Consider the following 12,796-nt stretch of genomic DNA (forward strand, 5'->3'; position numbering starts at 1 on the left):
GTTTCTAGTTATTGAGGAAGCAGTGCGAAACATGTTTCCGCTTTATTTGCACACCTGCAGGAATTCGAAGAGAAATGGCATGATTTTAGTACAGTAATTATAGTGTGCTGTAGCACATTAGCATATGACCACCATCTGCCACTGTAACTATCGCACTGTGAGACAAGGTGGTTAATGCCTTCAAGCAAATCGCTAGCCAGATGTGTCTTGCTTCTGCAGCATACTCTCAACAAAATTGGAGAGTTGTGGGAGGGCCCACTTGTTGCGAATACTGCTTCATCTACGCTGCAGAAGTTTCACTGGGTGGCCCCATGTTGCCAAGGTTGTGCAGAAATTTCATTGGGAAGCCCTTATGTATCGCCCATGGAGTTCTGATATCTTACCATGTGGCTTCTTTATTTTTGAAGCCCTGGAGAGAGACATTCATGGTCGTCAACTTATTTCAGATGAAGAGGTGCACGCGTGATTACAAACATGTTTCCATAAATAACCACAGGCATCAAAAATGTCTCACTGTGGCATAAATTTATTAACAGTTATGGCGAGTACTTTTGAAATAGTAAGTCTATCTGTCTCATTTTCATTTGACTGCCCCTTATATACATTTTATGTATTTGTATGATACATTTTATATGTAGCATAGTTTCTTGTTTCCTGTCCATTTCTGCTTTACTTTGTTTGCCTCATGAAGCATAATGTTAACGAGTCTCTTTCAGCAGTGCTGGCTGGCTGGCTGTGTTTGTTACCAGAGCACCTGAGATGTACAGAGATAAATCCCCACACTGCATTGGGGCTCTGTACTGCAGCAAATAGTGTCTTCCACTGTCACCCTTAACATAAGTATTGTATGCACGCATGTGTGTGTGTGAGTGCGTTTTACTCAAGGAAACAGTTCGAGTGCGCAAATATTTACAGTTTTTCTGAACATCCACAAAAATTTGACCTTTTTTTTAATGTGGGGAGGTGATATTTAATGAGACACAAGTGGAAATACGCGATATATTTAGTGTCCACATACACTTACCGTGAGACGAGAAGTCAGAGAGATAGGAAACATAAAAATTAAATAATGAGACAGTACAGAGGACAATTGTCACATTATTGACGGGCAATTTGCTATAGCTCTGGGAAAATTTGTTATAGCTTTGAGGAAATTTGATACAGCTTTGGGGAAATTTGCTACAATTTCATGGACATTCTTACAATTTCGGGTATATTTGTCATTCTTGTGGGAGAACTTGTTTTGATGGATTTTATACAGTTTGGAGGGCGCAGTTTGCTACGATTTTTCCGGTGTCACTTTCCACTGCCTCTCATTCTCTCCATTAACCATCATTCTTTCCATTGACCATGATTTTCTTGAATATTGATCTGTATCACAGGCGGAATGGTGGACAACCCATAAAATAACCAGAGAAATAAAGAGAGAGAGAAGGAGAGAGAGAGAAACAAATGAAGTGAGAAGAAATGATTACTTTGAATGAGAGAGGTCACGTGTGTAATGAGTATTGATATGCAGTTCACAGGAGAGCTTCCGTAAAGTTTGGAAGGTAGGAGACAAGGTACTGGCGTGAGTCGTGCTTGGGTAGCTCTGTTGGTAGAGCACTTGCCCGCGAAAGGCAAAGGTCCCGAGTTCGAGTCTCAGACGGCACACAGTTATAATCTGCCAGGAAGTTTCATATCAGCGCACACTCCGCTGCAAAGTGAAAATCTCATTCTGAATCCTGATATTAAGATTTGAGCTGTTCTCAATTCTGCTATTTCTCGTTAGTCTTTCATTGATTTACTCTCAATCCATATTCTCTTCTCGTTACACTGTTCGTTCCATTCAGCAGGGCATATAATTCTTCTTCACTTTCGCTCAGGATAGCAAAATCATCAGCGAATCGTATCATTGATATCCTTTAATCTTGAATTTTAATTCCACTCCTGGGTCTTTCTTTTATTTCCATCATTGCTTCTTCAAAGCATAGATGAACAGTAGCGGCGAGAGACTACCTCTCTATCTTACACCCTTTTTAATCCGAGCACTTCGTTCATGGTCTTCCATTCTTATTGTTCGCCTTTGGCTCTTGCACATTTATATTACCTGTCACTCCCTACAACATGCCCCTATTTTCTTCAGATTATGGAACATATTACACCAGTCGACAGTGTCTAACGTTTTTTCCAGGTCGACAAATCATATGAATGTGTCTTGATTTTTCGTTAGTCTTACTTACATTATCAACTGCAGCATCAGAACTGCCTCTCTCGTGCCCTTACCTTTCCGAATGCCAAACTGATCGCCATCTAATGTATCGTCAATTTATTTATTCCATTCTTCTTTATGTTATTCTTGTCAGTAGATTGAATGCATGAGCTGTTCAGCTGATTATGCGATAATTCTCGCACTTGTCAGTTCTTTCAGTCTTCGAAATTTTGTGGATCATATTTTTGAGAAAGGCAGATGTTATATCGCCAGACTCATATAATCAACCCACCAACGTGAATAATAGTTTTTTTGTTACTTCCCCAATGATTTTGAAATTCTGATGGAATTTTATGCGCCCCTTGTGCCTTATTTGATATTAAGTCTTCCAAAACTGTTTTAAATTCTAATAATCGATCCCATATCTCTTCTAAATCGACTCCTGTTTCTTCTTGTATCACATCAAACAAGTCTTATCCCTCGTAGAGGCCTTCCGTGTACTCTTCCCACCTATCCGCTTCCTCATCTGCATTTAACATTGGAATTCCCATGCATCCTTAATGTTACGGTCCTCTCTTTCAATTTCACCGAAGTATGTTTAAACTTTCCTATATTCTGAATCAGTCCTTCTGGTAATCACTTCTTTCTCGCTTTCTTCACATTTATCATGCAGCATTTTGCTTTAGTCTCCCTACACTTCCTACTTATTTCATTCTTCAGCGACTTGTATTTCTGAATTTCCGTGAGCATTTTTGTACTTAGTTCTTTCATCGATCAACTGAAGTATTTCTTGTGTTACTCACGGTTTTTTCGAATTTATCTTCTTTGTACCTATGTTTTCCTCCCCAACTTCTGTGATGGCCCTTTTTAGAGATGTCCATCCCTCTTCAACTGTACTGCCTACTGCGCTATTCCTTATTGCTGTATCTATAGCTTTAGAGAACTTCAAGCGTATCTCATCATTCCTTAGTACTTCCGTATCCCACTTCTTTGCAAACTGATTCCTCCCGACTAATCTCTTAAACTTCAGCCTACTCTTCAGCAGAACTACATTGTGATCTGAGTCTATATCTGCTCCTGGGTACGCCTTACAATCCAGTGTCTGATTTCGGAAAGTCTTTTTGGCCGTGATGAGGTCTGACTGGAATGTACCCGTATCTCCGGACCTTTTCCAATTTTACTTCCTCCTCTTCCGATTTTTGAACAGAGTATTCGCTATTATTAGCTGAAACGTGTTGCAGAACTCAATTAGTCTTTCTTCTTTGTAATTTCTAGTACCTCGCCCATATTCTCCCGTAACCCTTTCTACTACACATTCCCCCAAAACCACATTCCAATCCCTCATGACTATACAATTTTCATCTCACTTTACGTACTGCATTACTTGTTCAATACCCTCATGTGGTTTCTCCATCTCTCCATCTTCAGCTTGTGACGTCAGCATGTACACTCTGTATGTATACCTGAACTATCGTTGTCGGTTTGCTGTCGATTCTGATGAGAACAACCTTAACACTGAATTGTTCATATTGACTCTCTGCCCTAACTTCCTGTTCATAAGTAATCCTATTCCGCTTATACCATTTTCTGGTGCTGTTGATATTACCCTATACTCATCTGATAGAAGTTCCTGCCTTCTTTCCATTTCAATTCACTGATCCCCATTATATCTAGATTGAACCTTTGAATTTCCCTTTTCAGGTCTTCTAGCTTCCCTACCACGTTAAAGCTTCTGACATTACGTCGTGATTCGTAGAACATTATCCTTTCGTTGGTTATTCAATTGTTTTCTCAAGGTCACCTCCCCCTTGGCAGTCCCCTCCCAGAGATCCGAGTGAGGGACGAAATCTTTTGCTAGTGGAGAGACATTCACGAGACTTCTTCATTTACAGGCCACATGTCCTACAGATGTTGCTGTTGTGGTCTTGAGTCCTGAGACTGGTTTGATGCAGCTCTCCATGCTACTCTATCCTGTGCAAGCCTCTTCATCTCCCAATACCTACTGCAGCCTACATCCTTCTGAATCTGCTTAGTGTATTCATCTCTTGGTCTCCCTCTACGATTTTCACCCTCCACGCTGCCCTCCAATACTAAATTGGTGATCCCTTGATGTCTCAGAACATGTCCTACCAACCGATCCCTTCTTCTAGTCAAGTTGTGCCACAAATTTCTCTTCTCCCCAATCCTATTCAATACCTCCTCATTAGTTATATGATATACCCATCTAATCTTCAAGATTAGATGGGGTCTCATGGATACACGTTACGTATCTTTAATGCAGTGGTCTCCTTGCCTTGTCCATCCTCATTCCGTTTATCATTACTTATTCTTCCGTCTTTTAGACGCCGTTACCCATCCCAAGGGCAAGAGAATACCTTGAACCTCAGTTAGCTCCTCCGCCCTATTTGACAAGGCGGTTGGCAGAAGGATGGTGACTTCTTATGCCAACACACTTCGGCCGTCGATGCCGATTATTATTCAAAGTTTAGGCGTTGGCGCGGCTCGAACCCATGACCGAGGACGTTTTGATTGCTACTCAGAGGCGCTACCGCTAGACCGCGGGCTCCCCCATAGCACACAAAATTGGTCAGAAAACTGTTGCAGAAGCAATAAAAAATGTACACCACATTTAGAAGAACTCTATCTCCTCAAGATTGGAGAAGTGCTATTGAGTAAAACATTTAGCACAAACTTCAATGTAGGATGCTTTTAATAGTTTTTGAAACGAAATTCTGTCTAAAAATCTGGCCGAAAACTCAAAGAGAATCTGGTCATATATAAAGTTCACCAGTGGCAACGTGCAATCAGTACTTTCACCGCGTGATAACAATGGTGATATCACTGATGGCAGTGCCATTAAAGCCGAGTTACTAGAAACGGTTTTCTGAAAGGCGAAGTAAATTTTCCAGAATTCGACTCTAGAACAACTGCAAAAGTAATAATTAGAAGCAGATATCATCGGTGTAGCGAAGCACCATAAAAATGGTTCAAATGGCTCTAAGCACTATGGGACTTAACATCTGAGGTCATAAGTCCCCTAGACTTAGAACTACTTAAACCTAACATCCATGCCCGAGGCAGGATTCGAACCTGGGACCGTAGCAGCAGCGCGGTTCCGAACTTAAGCGCCTAGAACCGCTCTTCCACAACGGCCGGAGAAGCAGCATCAATCACATAGTAAAGGCAAGGCATCCGGTCCAGGTTGTAAACCACTCAGGATCCTTTCAGATTATGCGTAGCTCCATACTTATAATCATACATAACCTCTCTGTTGACAAAAAATCCTTACCAAAATAGCAAGTTGCACAGGTCACACCAATACTCAACGAAACAAATATGAGTAATCTTCTGAATTACAGACCCACATCGCAAACGTCGATAAGCGAAAGTGTTTGGGAACATAGGGTATATTGTGTTCTAACATTATGAATTAAGGTAATGGTGTATTGACACACATTCAGCATGGAAGCAGAAAATATCGTTCTTATAAACACGATTACCTCTTTACTCTCATGAGGAAATGAGTGCTATAGACAGGGGATGTAAAATTGATTACATATTTTTAGATTTCCAGAAGACTTTAGATATCGTTCCTCACAAGCGTCTCTTAATCTAGTTGTGTGCCTATGGAGTATTGCTTCAGCTGTGTGAGAGGGTTCATGATTTTCTGTCAGAAAGGACACATTTCATAGTAAATGACGGAAAGTTATTACGTAAACCACATATCTGCCGTTCCCCAAGAAAATATTATAGACTCTTTGCTGTTCCTAATCTACATAAACGACACAGGAGACAATTTGTGCAGCCTTCTTGGATTGTTTGCAGATGATGCAGTCATTTATCATCTGGTAAAGTCATCAGATGATCAAAACCAATTGTAAAATGATTTAGACGAGATATTTCTATGGTGCAAAATGTGTAAATTGACTCCAAATAATGAAAAGTGTAAAGACATCCACACGAGTACTAAAAGATATGCGCTGCATTTCGGTTACACCATAAATCACACAAATCTATGAAGGCCGTAAATTCTACTAAATACTTAGGCATTGCAATTATAAATAACTTAAAATGGAACGATCATATAGATACTGTCGTGGATAAAGCGAACCAAAGAGTGATTTATTGGCAGAACACACAGAAAGTGCAACAGGTCCACCGATACTGCTTGCATCCTCTTGTCCGCCGTCTTCTGGAATATTACTGTGCGGTGTGGAATCCGCATCACATGGAACTGATGCAGGACACTGAAAAAGTTCAAAGAAAGGCAGATCGTTTTGTATTATAGTGAAATAGGGGAGGGAGTGCCACGGCATGATACATGAACTGGGTGACAGTTATGAAAACAAAGGTGTTCTTCATCTAATTGCGAAAATATTCTTTTGGCACCCTCCTATATAGGAAGAAATGATCATCTTAATAAAATAAGAGAATTCATAGCTAGCACAGAGAGACTTAAGTGTTCGTTTTTCCTGCATACTGTCCGGGAGTGGAATGATAGAAGAACTAGCTTGAGGGTGGTTAGATGAACCCTATGTCAGGTACTTAACAGTGAATTGCGGAGTAATCATGTGGGCGCAGAAGTAGATGTAGATTCTGTAGTATGCAAATATCTTTGACTCTCAGAAATAATGAATATCTTTGAGTTTCAAGTGAAGGTTTTGTAATTTCTTAATTCATATCTGTCGCCATTGTACACATGATTTTAAAGCGATACTCGATTTGGCTGGAGGGGCGAGGGAGTCTTAAATGTGCTACTAGCACAATTGGACTATTTTCGCCATCTTTGGCTTTGGATTGGTTTGGGAGATATGTGGATGGATTGAGAGGGTGTTTTTAATTTTCCATGATCACAGGTGGGTTAGTTTCACCATCTTGGGTTTGTGACTGACTTTTTCGTTTTTGATACTATGCTGTGACTATTTGGAAAAGGGGAGGAGGGTGGAAATGGAAGGAGAGAGGGGTGTTGGTGTGCCTTGTTACTGTAATGATGGAGTCACTGATAAGAGTAATGACACCAATAATCAATGATCGTGGTCGCATGAAGTTTCAAATATAAGAGACGCGAGCTATAATCTATACAGATATACTACTCTCGTTTTACAGCATCGTGTTCTATGTACTGTAGAAAACAGTTCCGACACCATGACTGCTTGTATCAGCAAGACAATGCGTAGTGTCTTAAAGCCACGACTGGGAGACAATGATCTGTGCACAATAACATTCCTGATGGCTGACCTCCTCAGAGACCTGATCTCAATACAATGGAACACTTTTGGAATGATCTGGAACGTCGACTTTGCTCCAGAAACGTTCTGTGGTTTCGACTCTTGAGGAATGGCCTGCCATTTCTCCGCAGACACTCAGACAGCTCATGGAAAGTCACTCCAGCAGGGTATAAGCCGTCATAAAGGCGAAGGTTGGGCACACCCCATATTAATGTCCCTTAATAATTTTCTCGAGCCTTTTGATTGGATAATGCCAAATGTGGTCCCTCTGGCAGTGTGTTTTACGCATCATGATCTGGTCTTTTTCATTCAGGTTAACGGTAACATGAATCAGGGAGTTTATTTCAACAATTTCGATGGACATGTCTTGCCCTTCTCTTCACATTTTCGTGACGACAATTCTGCGGATACCCTGTCTTCCAAGCTCACAATAATCATGTTCTTCGTTTACGAAAACTCCAGTGTCCTATTGCACCTCGACTGCTAGCTAAACCATCCAGTCTTAAACCCAATGTTTATGGAGTTCTGCGGAACAACGAAAGAAACGTAGCCAAGAAAGTCTCCGCAGTCTGGTGTCTCTACGGGATCTAATCATCGATGAGTGGCTTCGGTTGTATATGACATACCCGAAGACACCTGTGGACGCTCTTCCTCGCCGGATTGAGGCCATTATCGCGACTAGAGGTGGTGTTACTTGGTATGTAGTGTGACGTATTCTGAGGGTTACTGATTATTTGTCTGGTGTACCTACGTACAGACGCAGATGATGATCTAATGGCAGCTGGGCAGAAGGCAAGAGAAAACATACAGGGGCAACATGAATGTGTAAAACTCAAGGCCAAAACAGCTTTTCATGAAACATCAGAGGACAAATGATAGACTCTTCCATGCATTTCAATCGAAATCCTTATGTGGTCTCGTTGTTCCTGCATGTTTTTTCATGTCATCTAGAAACCTTCTATGACATCATCATTGAATTCTTTTCTTATCTTTTGCAGCTCTTCAGAGGTTGCTTGGTGAATGTATTAGCTATTCGCCTGATGACATGTCCTCCCCATCTACATTTCATTAGCTTTAAGTCACAGTTACGTCTTCTACTCCAGTCTTTTTCTCATCCATTTAACTGGTTGTTTACCTGCCGCTCGTAAGTAGTTGCGAATGTTCATCTCTCTACTGTTCAATGGGCAATCTTCAAAGTTTTTGGGTGGTTTTCACAATGAAAGCCCATGTCCCACTGTTAGAGATTAAAAGTAATAATGTACACCGACTGCCAACTTCCCCATCCAGACACGTAAGATAGATACTTCGTAAACCCTATTTGGTTTTACAGTGAAGGTTTTCATGACAGGTTGAGTTACTGGTAAATACTCCTGGTTGTATGGTCGTGGCCCGTGAAACTGTTTCGTCCATGACTTTTCAGCCAGACTTCCATGGGACATCTTCAGAGACGCTCTTGGTGCCTCTGAGCCCTTAAGTTTTACCTATGACAAGGAACAGTTTCATGAAGTTCCAACATTATGGAGGACAGGACCAGCAACATGGTTATGAAATATTTTTATTTTTTTTCCAATATCCATGAAGCCTGGAACATTCACCTACCTCGTTTGTCGAAAGCCCTCAATTCAACAGCTACATTTCTGTTTATTTATTTTCCTGTACATCTCAGCATTGCCTTCAAATGCCCTAAATATAAATCCTCATTATTTGATGGTTTCATTGTTATTTTGTGCTTCTTACCTATCTGATATGTTATTAGAAACCAACAAAATTTCGCCATGAACTGAGAATACTACGCAAAAACATGGAAATGTATATACCAGGATGTATCATGATTTCGCCATTATTATTTCACGTCGCTTGGTTCAGTTATGAAGATGTTTTCATTCCCACAACTACTCTTATCCCAACGACTAAGCTTCCACTACTCCCTGGTTACATTATAATGATCGAACATGCCACAACATTCTGTAGTATGACAATATTAAGGAAGTATTTATTTGTAAATTTATTTGAATGCCCGATAAACTTCATTGTTACTAACAATATACTTAGCATGTTTAAATACATAAAGGAAAATACAAACATTTAAAACAGTAAAGTAGTCGTTTAACGTACAGTTATGTCAAAGAAGAGATCTGCATCTGTCAGCCTCAAAATGTGAGACAGACAGCTGAACTGTTCTGAATGATATATATGAAGACAGTAACTGTTCTAGAAAGAACAGATACTGTAGATGACCGTGCAGCTTTTCCTGGAATAAATGATGACTAACAAACCCTCAGCTGCCGACAGGTGTTGTTGATATACCTCGATGTGGACAGCTGAAAATGTGTGCCCCGATCAGGACAGTTGGGAATGTGAGTCTCACGGGAAGCGTGCAAAGGATACGTCCCTGCAGTCGCGCTATTTATCTGTGTCCTCGGTGGCTCAGATGGATAGAGCGTCTGCCATGCAAGCAGGAGATCCCGGGTTCGAGTCCCGGTCGGGGCACACATTTTCAGCTGTCCACATCGAGGTATATCAACAACACCTGTCGGCAGCTGAGGGTTTCAGTTGCTCATCATTTATTCCAGGAAAAAGCTGCACGGTCATCTACAGTATCTGTTCTTTCTAGAACAGTTACTGACTTCATATACAGGGCTATTAAAAATGATTGAAGCGATTTCATAAATTCACTGTAGCTCGATTCATTGACATATGGTCACGACACACTACAGATACGTAGAAAAACTCATAAAGTTTTGTTCGGCTGAAGCCGCACTACAGGTTTCTGCCGCCAGAGCGCTCGAGAGCGCAGTGAGACAAAATGGCGACAGGAGCCGAGAAAGCGTACGTCGTGCTTGAAATGCACTCACATCAGTCAGTCATAACAGTGCAACGACACTTCAGGACGAAGTTCAACAAAGATGCACCAACTGCTAACTCCATTCGGCTATTGTATGCGCAGTTTAAAGCTTCTGGATGCCTCTGTAAGGGGAAATCAACGGGTCGGCCTGCAGTGAGCGAAGAAACGATTGAACGCGTGCGGCAAGTTTCACGCGTAGCCCGCGGAAGTCGACGAATAAAGCAAGCAGGGAGCTAAACGTACCACAGCCGACGGTTTGGAAAATCTTACCGTTTACAATTGCTACAACCCTGACACCCGATGACAAAGTCAAACGCTTTGAATTTTCGGCGCGGTTGCAACAGCTCATGGAAGAGGATGCGTTCAGTGCGAAACTTGTTTTCAGTGATAAAGCAACATTTTTTCTTAATGGTGAAGTGAACAGACACAATGTGCGAATTTGGGCGGTAGAGAATCCTCACGCATTCGTGCAGCAAATTCGCAATTCACCAAAAGTCAACGTGTTTTGTGCAATCTCACGGTTTAAAGTTTACGGCCCCGTTTTCTTCTGCGAAAAAAACGTTACAGGACACGTGTATCTGGACATGCTGGAAAATTGACTCATGCCACAACTGGAGACCGACAGCGCCGACTTCATCTTTCAACAGGATGGTGCTTCACCGCACTTCCATCATGATGTTCGGCATTTCTTAAACAGGAGATTGGAAAACCGATGGATCGGTCGTGGTGGAGATCATGATCAGCAATTCATGTCATGGCCTCCACGCTCTCCCGACTTAACCCCATGCGATTTCTTTCTGTGGGGTTATGTGAAAGATTCAGTGTTTAAACCTCCTCTACCAAGAAACGTGCCAGAACTGCGAGCTCGCATCAATGATGCTTTCGAACTCATTGATGGGGTCATGCTGCGCCGAGTGTGGGAGGAACTGGATTATCGGCTTGATGTCTGCCGAATCACTAAAGGGGCACATATCGAACATTTGTGAATGCCTAAAAAAACTTTTTGAGTTTTTGTATGTGTGTGCAAAGCATTATGAAAATATCTCAAACAATAAAGTTATTGTAGAGCTGTGAAATCGCTTCAATCATTTTTAATAACCCTGTATATAGTTAAAGGCTACCCAGCCATTGACCTTCGTCTGTGCGAATGCGCACAGGTTGCCCAAACTCTTACAGGAATCCCAAAACCGTGCGCGAGTGATTAGTGAATGGGCAAACGTCTATAAGGTACATTACATAGGTATAATTGTGGACAGTTGGGAATGTGAGGCTCACGGGAAGCGTGCAAGGGATAAGTCCCTGCAGGCGCGCTATTCATCTGTGTCCTCGGTGGCTCAGATGAATAGAGCGTCTGCCATGTAAGCAGGAGATCCCGGGTTCGAGTCCTGGTCGGGGCACACATTTTCAGCTGTCCACATCGAGGTATATCAACAACACCTGTCGGCAGCTGAGCGTTTCAGTTTGTCATCATTTGTTGTAAAGGAATTTTGATGCACAAGAACTTCCGAATACAATACTAGCCCGCATCGCGTGGTCGTGCGGTAGCGTTCTCGCTTCCCACGCCCGGGTTCCCGGGTTCGATTCCCGGCGGGGTCAAGGATTTTCTCTGCCTCGTGATGGCTGGGTGTTGTGTGCTGTCCTTAGGTTAGTTAGGTTTAAGTAGTTCTAAGTTCTAGGGGACTGATGACCATAGATGTTAAGTCCCATAGTGCTCAGAGCCATTTGAACCATACAATACTAACTGAGGTAATCTAAATGCACAGGGGTATGTGTACGGTTGGAATTCTGAGAGATCAGATTAATAACTTGGTTGACAAAAAGTGTCTGCAAGGTTGTGTGTGTGTTGATTGGGGGAAGAGACCAAACAGCGAGGTCATCGCTCTCATCAAATTAGATAACAGGGAAGAAAGTCGGCCGTGCCCTTTCAATGGAACCATCCTGGCATTTGCCTGGAGAGATTTAGGGAAATCACGGAAAACCTATATCAGGATGGCCGGACGCGGGATTGAACCGTCGTCCTCCAAAATGCGAGTCCAGTGTGCCAACCACTGCGCCACCTCGCTCGGTCTGTCTGCAAGGAGTATGGTTGTTACAGAAAACTGGATCAAATTATATGAAATCTTCTTTGTTTCGATTAGAATTTTTCCTGACTTGTTTGATGCAGTGTGCCACGACTTTCTGTTTTGGTCCGAACCCCTTCATATAAGACCAGCACTTACAGCCGAACTCTGCAATTTCCAGTCTCGGTCTTTTCTCTCTATGGCTCCATCCAGTAGCAAGAAAGGTATTCTCTTTTCCAGATACCTCTTTCCTCGGCGATTCTGTGGAGAGCCTCCTCATTTCTTACCTTGTCAGTCTGATCAATTTTCTGGATCCGTCAGTAACGCCACATCTCTAGTACATCATTTCAATTCGAGTGTTTGTAGCGTCGCAAGTTGTTGCGAGCGAAAGTTTGTTTTAGGATAGTTTGAGGTATGTAACTTCGGGGGCTGAATCTAGCGGCCTACCCGAGAGACACACGTGCATCCCTCA

The 12,796-nt window shown here is 42.1% G+C and overlaps 1 non-coding gene across 1 annotated transcript; it reads left to right on the forward strand.

Moving 5' to 3' along the window:
- Nucleotides 1-9,835: 9,835 nt before the first annotated feature.
- Nucleotides 9,836-9,909, forward strand: Trnaa-ugc. The gene has a single exon. It is a non-coding gene; the product is annotated as a tRNA-Ala (tRNA).
- Nucleotides 9,910-12,796: the final 2,887 nt, after the last annotated feature.

Source organism: Schistocerca americana, chromosome 1 (genome assembly GCF_021461395.2).
Source record: "Schistocerca americana isolate TAMUIC-IGC-003095 chromosome 1, iqSchAmer2.1, whole genome shotgun sequence".
Classification (NCBI taxonomy): Eukaryota; Metazoa; Arthropoda; class Insecta; order Orthoptera; family Acrididae; genus Schistocerca; species Schistocerca americana.